Source organism: Engystomops pustulosus, chromosome 2, assembly GCF_040894005.1.
Source record: "Engystomops pustulosus chromosome 2, aEngPut4.maternal, whole genome shotgun sequence".
Lineage (NCBI taxonomy): Eukaryota > Metazoa > Chordata > Amphibia > Anura > Leptodactylidae > Engystomops > Engystomops pustulosus.
In genome coordinates this window covers 131,226,669-131,239,339 of record NC_092412.1, presented here as the reverse complement: position 1 = coordinate 131,239,339, position 12,671 = coordinate 131,226,669, and positions in this window count along the sequence as shown.

Here is a 12,671-nt window from a genome sequence, read left to right as displayed (position 1 = left end):
ACTTTTCACTTATAAAGTAAAAACTAACATCTTGATAAATGACAACCAATTATTGACTTTGTAAAAGTGACGGGTAGTGTTTTTATTTTTTATTACATTTATGGAAATACTACAACATGTAGGACATATCATCTCTTCATACGTATGATTTAGTAAATAAATATTTTAGTGTGGGGCAAATTAATAACATGTTTTGCTAACACATTTTTTGCAGATGTTCACTGGCCACACCTGTATAAATGTGCCCTTAGGCCTGCAGACATGTATGATGTTTTAATATGATGCAAGGACTCCAGTGCACTGCAATGTACTTGGTCATTAGGATCTGACCAACAACCAGGTCAGTTTCATGAGCTAGCCATGTTTGTGTTCAGGGGCCATACAGGAATGGCATAATCCAGAAAAGGAATGAACAGAAAAACAACAGTTCTGCATTTTTTTAAGTTTTTTTATTGTTTTTCCTGCATTTAAAGGGGTTTGCCCATGAAAGAAAGTTCTTAAATGTTAATCCCCCAGTGATGTCTACACAATAAAGCTGATATTAACCCCCTTACATAACAATTTTACTGCTGTTTTAGCTCCAATTTCTCATTGATAATCATTGTAAAATTTGAGAGTGTTAAAGATAAAGACTAGAGATGAGCGAGCACTAAAATGCTCGGGTACTCGTTATTCGAGACGAACTTTTCCCGATGCTCGAGTGCTCGTCTCGAATAACGAGCCCCATTGAAGTCAATGGGAGACTCGAGCATTTTTCAAGGGGACCAAGGCTCTGCACAGGGAAGCTTGGCCAAACACCTGGGAACCTCAGAAAAGGATGGAAACACCACGGAAATGGACAGGAAACAGCAGGGGCAGCATGCATGGATGCCTCTGAGGCTGCTTAATCGCACCATTATGCCAAAATTATGGGCAACAGCATGGCCATGACAGAGTGACAGAATGAAGCTAGATAGCATCTAAAACATCCAATAATTGACCCTGACACTATAGGGGACTTCATGCAGAGGCAGCGGCAGCAGCGGCAGGCTAGAGAGTGGCATGGCGACATACCCTAAATGGACTCAGGCTTCAAACCAATGGGTGGCAGAGAGGAACCAAAGGAGGTGAGCAAGAAGCGCTCAAATAATATCGGTACATGATAAAAGTTTGCCAGTATATTTTGTGGATTAATTTTTTATACAGTGGGTTTAGTGGCACTTATTGGTCTCTGTTCAACCGGTTTTGGGTGCAGCCACAATGGGTCTTAACACCAAAAAGGCCCAATGAAAAAGTTTGGCAAATGTTTTTTGTGTATGTGGGCACGCTCAAAAGTCGGTTTCGGAAGTGAATCACAATTTTAATAACACTTTCTAGCAAACATAGATAAAATAGATAAAACAATAACAATAATCCTTAATATGATAGCAGATACTCAATCTTATTGGGTAAAAACACTGTAGAATTCTTACAGATGGGTATCTATCACACCATGTATACAAGGGCGATCTAATTTCTAAATGTGTACTAAAGGTGGAGTGTGTCCACACTTATATAGTGTGAAAGTATGTATCAGATTGTGTATTTTTACCTGTTTCTATTAGGCATATAACAAAGTTACATACAGAAGACCAATAGAAATTGCATGCTTAAAATGTAAAAAAATAATAATAATAAAATCATAGAATAAAAATAAAAAGTAAAAAGTCCAAAATTGTAATCCTAAAAAACAAAAACAAAAAAGTCCAAAATTGTAAGTCCTAAAAGACAAAAATCCAAAATCAGTGTCGAAGTTTAACTTTCTATAGTAGATTGATGTCCAGGAGGTTTTGTTGTTTAATCAGGATGCAGGGCCCTACACCTGTGAAGACTCATATATGCTTTCGCCTTTATATAAAATTAAACGGAAATGTATGCACTCACGGTTGGTTGGCAACAATAGTCCTAGGCGTCCCTAGAGTTATGTTGCTATTCTCGATATAATGGAGTAGTGGGAGTCCAAATGTCCGCGTATGTTGTAGTCCGCGGCTGTCCACATGTGATGGAGTTTGTGGACGCCGTTCGGAAGCGTGGTCACAAAGCGTTGCGGGATGTCAGTTCACACACATCCGTTGTGCCGCATAGCTTCTTGTCCTCCTAATTCAGACCGGGCGACTATAATGTGTCGCAGATAATGCGACTGAGATGTATCGCAGGTGGTGCCGTACTCATCAAATGAATGTAGTCGTGCTCGTTACTGAATGCGGACATGCAAGTCAAGGCTCCCGGTGGCTTGCTTGGGTTTGCAAGCCTCTTCAAACTTTTTCAAATTTTTTCAGGTGAGTGTCTCTTCTTTCCTTTTGTGGGAAGGAATGTGCAATTCCGTATGAGTCTTGTAACTGGTAGCTAGACGCGTTTCGAAGCGTAGTGCTTCTTCCTCAGTAGCTTTATAATGTCATTATAAAGCTACTGAGGAAGAAGCACTACGCTTCGAAACGCGTCTAGCTACCAGTTACAAGACTCATACGGAATTGCACATTCCTTCCCACAAAAGGAAAGAAGAGACACTCACCTGAAAAAATTTGAAAAAGTTTGAAGAGGCTTGCAAACCCAAGCAAGCCACCGGGAGCCTTGACTTGCATGTCCGCATTCAGTAACGAGCACGACTACATTCATTTGATGAGTACGGCACCACCTGCGATACATCTCAGTCGCATTATCTGCGACACATTATAGTCGCCCGGTCTGAATTAGGAGGACAAGAAGCTATGCGGCACAACGGATGTGTGTGAACTGACATCCCGCAACGCTTTGTGACCACGCTTCCGAACGGCGTCCACAAACTCCATCACATGTGGACAGCCGCGGACTACAACATACGCGGACATTTGGACTCCCACTACTCCATTATATCGAGAATAGCAACATAACTCTAGGGACGCCTAGGACTATTGTTGCCAACCAACCGTGAGTGCATACATTTCCGTTTAATTTTATATAAAGGCGAAAGCATATATGAGTCTTCACAGGTGTAGGGCCCTGCATCCTGATTAAACAACAAAACCTCCTGGACATCAATCTACTATAGAAAGTTAAACTTCGACACTGATTTTGGATTTTTGTCTTTTAGGACTTACAATTTTGGACTTTTTTGTTTTTGTTTTTTAGGATTACAATTTTGGACTTTTTACTTTTTATTTTTATTCTATGATTTTATTATTATTATTTTTTTACATTTTAAGCATGCAATTTCTATTGGTCTTCTGTATGTAACTTTGTTATATGCCTAATAGAAACAGGTAAAAATACACAATCTGATACATACTTTCACACTATATAAGTGTGGACACACTCCACCTTTAGTACACATTTAGAAATTAGATCGCCCTTGTATACATGGTGTGATAGATACCCATCTGTAAGAATTCTACAGTGTTTTTACCCAATAAGATTGAGTATCTGCTATCATATTAAGGATTATTGTTATTGTTTTATCTATTTTATCTATGTTTGCTAGAAAGTGTTATTAAAATTGTGATTCACTTCCGAAACCGACTTTTGAGCGTGCCCACATACACAAAAAATATTTTGTGGATTACACAGCAGGGTGGCGACAAAGTTAACATGGAAGCCATGAAAACAACCCAAAATTCTGCCTGACACAGCTCGTTTGATAAGGGGACCATGTATGGAGGCAGTGAACTAGTAGTAGATTAAAGGTGCTGCAGTTAAAACTATGTTAGTTGGATCTTGGCATGGAGCTGGCGCTCCGCTGCCAGGCGAGCTTTCGCCAATCCAAGCCCCTGTCTCTAGGCTACTCCCCAAACAGCACTTCTAAGAACCTTTTGTATAAGATCAAGTGTAATAGCGTTCTTATAAGTTTAGGATATGGCGGGTGAGGGGAATGGAAACAGATGCGCAAGAAGCGCTGAAATAATATTGGTAAATGATAAAAGTTTGCCAGTATATTTTGTGGATTACACAGCAGGGTGGCGACAAAGTTAACAAGTTTGTTGTGGAAGCCATGAAAACAACCCAAAATTCTGCCTGACACAGCTCGTTTGATAAGGGGACCATGTATGCCTACAGTTCATGCCAGACGCTGCTCTGGCTGCCAGTCTCCTTTCGAATACAGTTTAAAATAATAACCCTCATCCATAAAGCTCTGTATAATGCTGCACCCCCCTACCTCTCCTCTATTATCTCAGTCTATCTCCCAACCCGTGCTCTTAGATCCGCCAGTGATCTTAGATCAACCTCTACCCTAGTGCGGACCTCCCACTCGCGTCTCCAAGACTTCTCTAGAGCTGCACCAATTCTATGGAATGCTCTGCCCCGGACTATCAGACTAATACCTAACCTCCAAAGTTTCAAACGTGCTCTTAAAACCCATTTCTTTAGGCAAGCCTATAACACTCATTAACTGCATGAAGTTTTAACTCTTCTACTAACCCGTCCTATGTCGTCCTCCCATCTGTTATCCATCAACCAACAGGCACCAGACTTCTATGCAGTCCCATTCACCCTGGACCTGGTGACGGCTGAGTGGTTCAAGCGACAGCAATTCCATTTATTATATTTTGTTCTATTCCCTAAGAAGAATGGCTTGACCATTAAAAATTCTTTTACCTCGTGTTACCCCATCATCTTCATAAACCGTAAGCTCTGGCGAGCAGGGACCTCACTCCTGTTGTTCCATACAAATGTTGTGCTCTGTTACATTACATTTGTATTTGTTTCCTATGATTTGTAAAGCGCTACGGAATATGATGGCGCTATATAAATAAAGATTATTATTATTATTATTATTATGGAGGCAGTGAACTAGTAGTAGATTAAAGGTGCTGCACTTAAAACTATGTTAGTTGTATCTTGGGATGGAGCTGGCGCTCCGCTTCCAGGCGAGCTTTCGCCAATCCAAGCCCCTGTCTCTAGGCTACTCCCCAAACAGCACTTCTAAGAACCTTTTGTATAAGATCAAGTGTAGTAGCGTTCTTATAAGTTTGGGATATGGCGAGAGAGGGGAATGTAAACAGATGCGCAAGAAGCGCTGAAATAATATCGGTAAATGATAAAAGTTTGCCAGTATCTTTTCTGGATTACACAGCAGGGTGGCGAGAAAGTTAACAAGTTTGATGTGGAATGCCCTGTAATAGCTGTTGGGCGGTGTGCCTTTTATCGGCTAGGCTCAGCAGTTTGAGCACCGCCTGCTGTCGCTTAGCGACGGCACTGCTGCTGTGCCTAGAGCTACCGACTGATGGCGCCATGGCCACGGATGGTAATTCGGAGGAGGAGGAGGTGGAGGAGGGGTGGGAGGAGGAGGAGGTATAGTAGGCCTTTGAGACCTGGACCGAGGTAGGCCCCGCAATCCTCTGCGTCGGCAGTATATCACCAGCCCCAGGGTCAGACTCGGTCCCAGCGTGCACCAAGTTAAGTGTAGTAGCGTTCTTATAAGTTTGATGTGGAATCCATGAAAACAACCCAAATTTCTGCCTGACACACCTCGTTTGATAAAGGGACGATGTATGGAGGCAGCTATATGGACGACTTTTGGAGGAAGCAATGGAGACAACGTGTGGAGGCTGCTATGGAGACAATTTAATTTGGATAGTGCCTGTATGTGGCAGTCCAAAAAAGTTTTCAAACCAGAGGAGCAGGTAGGTGGCCCTCCAGAAAAATGGAATAGATTGAGTGCCTGTATGTGGCAGTCCAAAAAAGTTTTCAAACCAGAGGAGCAGGTAGGTGGCCCTCCAGAAAAATGGAATAGATTGAGTGCCTGTATGTGGCAGTCCAAAAAAGTTTTCAAACCAGAGGAGCAGGTAGGTGGCCCTCCAGAAAAATGGAATAGATTGAGTGCCTGTATGTGGCAGTCCAAAAAAGTTTTCAAACCAGAGGAGCAGGTAGGTGGCCCTCCAGAAAAATGAAATAGATTGAGTGCCTGTATGTGGCAGTCCAAAAAAGTTTTCAAACCAGAGGAGCAGGTAGGTGGCCCTCCAGAAAAATGGAATAGATTGAGTGCCTGTATGTGGCAGTGCAAAAAAGTTTTCAAACCAGAGGAGCAGGTAGGTGGCCCTCCAGAAAAATGAAATAGATTGAGTGCCTGTATGTGGCAGTCCAAAAAAGTTTTCAAACCAGAGGAGCAGGTAGGTGGCCCTCCAGAAAAATGGAATAGATTGAGTGCCTGTATGTGGCAATGCAAAAAAGTTTTCAAACCAGAGGAGCAGGTAGGTGGCCCTCCAGAAAAATTGAATAGATTGAGTGCCTGTATGTGGCAGTCCAAAAAAGTTTTCAAACCAGAGGAGCAGGTAGGTGGCCCTCCAGAAAAATTGAATAGATTGAGTGCCTGTATGTGGCACTCCCAAAAATTGTTTAAAACAGAGGACCGGGTCGGTGGCCCTCCAGAAAAATTAAATGCATAAAGTACTATAGGTAGAGCCAGTGGGCCCTGTCAAAAAATAGCCAGTTTCCTCTGCTTTACTGTACAAAGAGCAGGAGAAGGAGGAAAATGAGGAGGAGGAGTGGATAAATTATTCAGGTTGAGCTTCCTTCACCTGCTGGAGATTGGAAATTAGGAGAAATCCATGCTTTATTCATCTTGATAAACGTCAGCCTGTCAGCGCTGTCAGTCGACAGGCGTGTACGCTTATCGGTGATGATGCCACCAGCTGCACTGAAAACCCGCTCGGACAAAACGCTAGCGGCAGGGCAGGCAAGAACCTCCAAGGCGTACAGCGCCAGTTCGTGCCACATGTCCAGCTTTGAAACCCAGTAGTTGTAGGGAGCTGTGTGATCATTTAGGACGATGGTATGGTCAGCTACGTACTCCCTCACCATCTTTCTGTAAAGATCAGCCCTACTCTGCCGAGACTGGGGACAGGTGACAGTGTCTTGCTGGGGTGACATAAAGCTGGCAAAAGCCTTGTAAAGCGTACCCTTGCCAGTGCTGGACAAGCTGCCTGCTCGCCTACTCTCCCTCGCTACTTGTCCCGCAGAACTACGCACTCTGCCGCTAGCGCTGTCAGAAGGGAAATACTGTTTCAGCTTGTGCACCAGGGCCTGCTGGTATTCATGCATTCTCACACTCCTTTCCTCTCCAGGGATGAGAGTGGAAAGATTTTGCTTGTACCGTGGGTCCAGGAGAGTGAACACCCAGTAATCGGTGCTGGAATAAATTCTTTGAACGCGAGGGTCACGGGATAGGCAGCCTAGCATGAAATCTGCCATATGCGCCAGAGTACCAACGCGTAAGAATTCACTCCCCTCACTGGCCTGACTGTCCATTTCCTCCTCCTCCAACTCCTCCAATTCCTCTTCTTCTGCCCATACACGCTCAACAGTGAAGGACTCAACAATGGTCCCCTCTTGTGTCTCGCCAACATTCTCCTCCTCTTCCTCCTCCACCTCCACCTCCTCCAATATGCGCTGAGAAACAGACCTAAGGGTGCTTTGGCTATCAACAAGGGAATCTTCTTCCCCCGTCTCTTGTGAGGAGCGCAAAGCTTCCGACTTCATGCTGACCAGAGAGTTTTTCAACAGGCCAAGCAGCGGGATGGTGAGGCTGATGATGGCGGCATCGCCACTGACCATCTGTGTTGACTCCTCAAAGTTACTCAGCACCTGACAGATATCAGACATCCACGTCCACTCCTCATTGTAGACTTGAGGAAGCTGACTGACCTGACTACCAGTTCTGGTGGAAGTTGACATCTGGCAGTCTACAATCGCTCGGCGCTGCTGGTAAACTCTGGATAACATGGTCAGTGTTGAATTCCACCTCGTGGGCACGTCGCACAACAGTCGGTGAGCGGGCAGTTGGAGGCGGCGCTGCGCTGCCCTGAGAGTGGCAGCATCTGTGCTGGACTTCCTGAAATGCGCACAGATGCGGCGCACCTTCGTGAGCAAATCAGACAGATTGGGGTATGTCTTGAGGAAACGCTGAACTATCAGATTTAACACATGGGCCAGGCATGGCACATGTGTCAGTCTGCCGAGTTGCAGAGCCGCCACCAGGTTACGGCCGTTGTCACACACAACCATGCCTGGCTTCAGGTTCAGCGGTGCCAGCCACAGATCAGTCTGCGCCGTGATGCCCTGTAATAGTTCTTGGGCGGTGTGCCTTTTATCGCCTAGGCTCAGCAGTTTGAGCACCGCCTGCTGTCGCTTAGCGACGGCACTGCTGCTGTGCCTAGAGCTACCGACTGATGGCGCCATGCCCACGGATGGTCGTTCGGAGGAGGAGGTGGAGGAGGGGTGGGAGGAGGAGGAGGCATAGTAGGCCTCAAACACCTGGACCGAGGTAGGCCCCGCAATCCTCGGCGTCGGCAGTATATGACCAGCCGCAGGGTCACACTCGGTCCCAGCCTCCACCAAGTTAACCCAATGTGCCGTCAGAGATATATAGTGGCCCTGCCCGGCAGCACTCGTCCACGTGTCCGTGGTCAGGTGGACCTTGTCAGAAACGGCGTTGGTCAGGGCACGGATTATGTTGTCTGACACGTGCTGGTGCAGGGCTGGGACGGCACATCGGGAAAAGTAGTGGCGGCTGGGGACCGAATACCGAGGGGCGGCCGCCGCCATGAGGCTGCGAAAGGCCTCGGTCTCTACTAGCCTATAGGGCAGCATCTCCAGGCTTAGCAATCTGGAGATGTGCACATTAAGGGCTTGGGCGTGCGGGTGGGTTGCACTATATTTGCGTTTCCGCTCCAGCGTCTGGGGTATGGAGAGGTGAACGCTGGTGGATGCTGTGGAGGATCGTGGAGGCGACGATGGGGTTTTTGTGGCAGGGTCCTGGGCAGGGGGCTGACTATCAGCTGACACAGGGGAAGGAGCAGTGGTGTGCACGGCCGGAGGTGAACGCGCTTGTTGCCACTGAGTGGGGTGTTTAGCATTCATATGCCTGCGCATACTGGTGGTAGTTAAGCTAGTAGTGGTGGAACCCCTGCTGATCCTGGTTTGGCAAATGTGGCACACCACAGTCCGTCGGTCATCCGGTGTTTCCTTAAAGAACCTCCAGACTTCTGAAAATCTAGCCCTCGCCGCAGGAGCCCTCGCCACGGGAGCTTCACTAGTTGACACATTTGGCGCTGATGCACCAGCTCTGGCCCTGCCTCTCCGTCTGGCCCCACCACTGCCTCTTCCAACCTGTTCTGGTCGAGGACTCTCCTCCGTCTCAGAAGCACTGTGTTCACCCGGCTTCTCAACCCAGCTTGGGTCTGTCACCTCATCATCCTCCGATCCCTCAGTCTGCTCCCCCCTCGGACTTCCTGCCCTGACAACAACTTCCCCACTGTCTGACAACCGTGTCTCCTCATCGTCGGACACCTCTTTACACACTTCTTCCAGTATGTCAACAAGGTCATCATCACCCACAGACTGCGACTGGTGGAAAACCTGGGCATCGGAAAATTGCTCATCAGCAATCGGACAAGTGGTTTGTGACTGTGGGAAGGGTCCAGAAAACAGTTCCTCAGAGTATGCCGGTTCAAATGGCAAATTTTGCTGGGAGGGGGCAGACTGGGGGGGAGGAGGCTGAGGTGCAGGAGCTGGAGGAGTGCCGATTTCGGTGACATGGGTGGACTGCGTGGAAGACTGACTGGTGGACAAATTGCTCGAAGCATTGTCGGCAATCCACGACATCACCTGTTCGCACTGTTCTGGCCTCAACAGTGCTCTACCACGAGTCCCAGTAACTTCAGACATGAACCTAGGGAGTGTAGCTCTGCGGCGTTCCCCTGCTCCCTCATAAGCAGGTGGTGTCTCACCCCGCCCCGGACCACGGCCTCTGACCCCTGCAGTAGTTGGACGCCCACGTCCCCGCCCTCGTCCTCTACCCCTAGCCCTCGGGTTAAACATTTTGAAAATGAGAGTTATAACTTGAATTTTTTTTTTTACTTTTTTTTTTTGTTTTTTTTTGTGTTTTTTAGTTTTTAAAACCAAACGATGCTATCCTATTGCTATGGCTATTTTATAGCCAAGTATGAAAGCACACTGCTATGCCAGATGAGATGACGCTGAGTTATGAAAAAAATAAACGTAAAATAAAAAAGGAAATGGCAGACTGTGCCTAATTGAAATACAACCCCGGGCCCTAATAAATTTTCCCACTTCGGTCTTTGCGATGGATATGTGCGTCACTAAAACACAGTGGTCGCAAGTCTGACTCCAAATTGCTCACAATTTGCTAGTAGATGCACTGCAACAACTACAGCCACCAGCAGATCAACCAGAAATCAAATATATATAACGCTACTGTAGGCGTAATTAAGCCGTTTGTATTCTCCTATGGCTATTTTCTAGCCAAGTATTACAGCACACTACTATGCCAGATGAGATGACGCTGAGTTATGAAAAAAATAAACGTAAAATAAAAAAGGAAATGGCAGACTTTGCCTAATTGAAATACAACCCCGGGCCCTAATAAATTTTCCCACTTCGGTCTTTGCGATGGATATGTGCGTCACTAAAACACAGTGGTCGCAAGTCTGACTCCAAATTGCTCACAATTTACTAGTAGATGCACTGCAACAACTACAGCCACCAGCAGATCAACCAGAAATCAAATATATATAACGCTACTGTAGGCGTAATTAAGCCGTTTGTATTCTCCTATGGCTATTTTCTAGCCAAGTATTACAGCACACTACTATGCCAGATGAGATGACGCTGAGTTATGAAAAAAATAAACGTAAAATAAAAAAGGAAATGGCAGACTGTGCCTAATTGAAATACAACCCCGGGCCCTAATAAATTTTCCCACTTCGGTCTTTGCGATGGATATGTGCGTCACTAAAACACAGTGGTCGCAAGTCTGACTCCAAATTGCTCACAATTTACTAGTAGATGCACTGCAACAACTACAGCCACCAGCAGATCAACCAGAAATCAAATATATATAACGCTACTGTAGGCGTAATTAAGCCGTTTGTATTCTCCTATGGCTATTTTCTAGCCAAGTATTACAGCACACTACTATGCCAGATGAGATGACGCTGAGTTATGAAAAAAATAAACGTAAAATAAAAAAGGAAATGGCAGACTGTGCCTAATTGAAATACAACCCCGGGCCCTAATAAATTTTCCCACTTCGGTCTTTGCGATGGATATGTGCGTCACTAAAACACAGTGGTCGCAAGTCTGACTCCAAATTGCTCACAATTTACTAGTAGATGCACTGCAACAACTACAGCCACCAGCAGATCAACCAGAAATCAAATATATATAACGCTACTGTAGGCGTAATTAAGCCGTTTGTATTCTCCTATGGCTATTTTCTAGCCAAGTATTACAGCACACTACTATGCCAGATGAGATGACGCTGAGTTATGAAAAAAATAAACGTAAAATAAAAAAGGAAATGGCAGACTGTGCCTAATTGAAATACAACCCCGGGCCCTAATAAATTTTCCCACTTCTGTCTTTGCGATGGATATGTGCGTCACTAAAACACAGTGGTCGCAAGTCTGACTCCAAATTGCTCACAATTTACTAGTAGATGCACTGCAACAACTACAGCCACCAGCAGATCAACCAGAAATCAAATATATATAACGCTACTGTAGGCGTAATTAAGCCGTTTGTATTCTCCTATGGCTATTTTCTAGCCAAGTATTACAGCACACTACTATGCCAGATGAGATGACACTGAGTTATTAAAACAATAAACGTAAAATAAAAAGAAACTGGCAGACTGTGCCTAATTCTACTCAAACCCCTAATAAATTTTCCCACTTTGGTGTTTGAGGTGGATATGTGTGTCACTAAGAGCTAAACACAACGGTAGCAAGTCCCCCTGCAAATTCCTCACAATATGGTACTAGCTGCAAATAAAAAATAAAAAAAATTATAACGTTATTGTAGCCCTAAGAAGGGCTGTTGGGTTCTTTTAGAATCACTCCTGCCTAACAGTAAGCTAATAGAACACCCTAACGCTTTCCCTGACCAGCAGCAGCTCTCTCCCTAGCGGCATCCAGACAGAGAATGATCCGAGCAGCGCGGGCAGCGGCTAGTCTATCCCAGGGTCACCTGATCTGGCCAGCCAACCACTGCTATCTACGTGTAAGGGTACCACGTCATGCTGGGTGGAGTGCAGAGTCTCCTGGCTTGTGATTGGCTCTGTTTCTGGCCGCCAAAAAGCAAAACGGCGGGAGCTGCCATTTTCTCGAGCGGGCGAAATACTCGTCCGAGCAACGAGCAGTTACGAGTACGCTAATGCTCGATCGAGCATCAAGCTCGGACGAGTATGTTCGCTCATCTCTAATAAAGACCTTATCAGGAGGTGCCTGGTCTTGACGGAGCTGGTCTTGTAATGCAGGGGGGAGGTGCTGAAGGTAGAGAGCACTGCAGCGGGCAGACAAGAGAAGCTATTCATGAGAAGAATCTGACCATAGTCAAAAGAGTTACGGTCATATTCAGGGACAACCAAAATTGTGTACACCATGACTGATAGAGACAAGTTGGATTATTATATGTGTTAAATGCTATATTTTTGTTAATAACAGTAAATTAGAGAATGTGTCATTTTGTTATGAGTATATTTAAGAATATTGTCTTTGTGGGAATACCCCAACAAATAACAGTATAATAACTGTGTTGATACTGCAATTTCTGCAATACAGTTTCTTTTTAAAGGTTGGAAAATGAAAAGAACTTTTTCTAAAAATATATCTTATTTGTTCATGTGTCATCACATTATCGATACCATTGTATGATATACA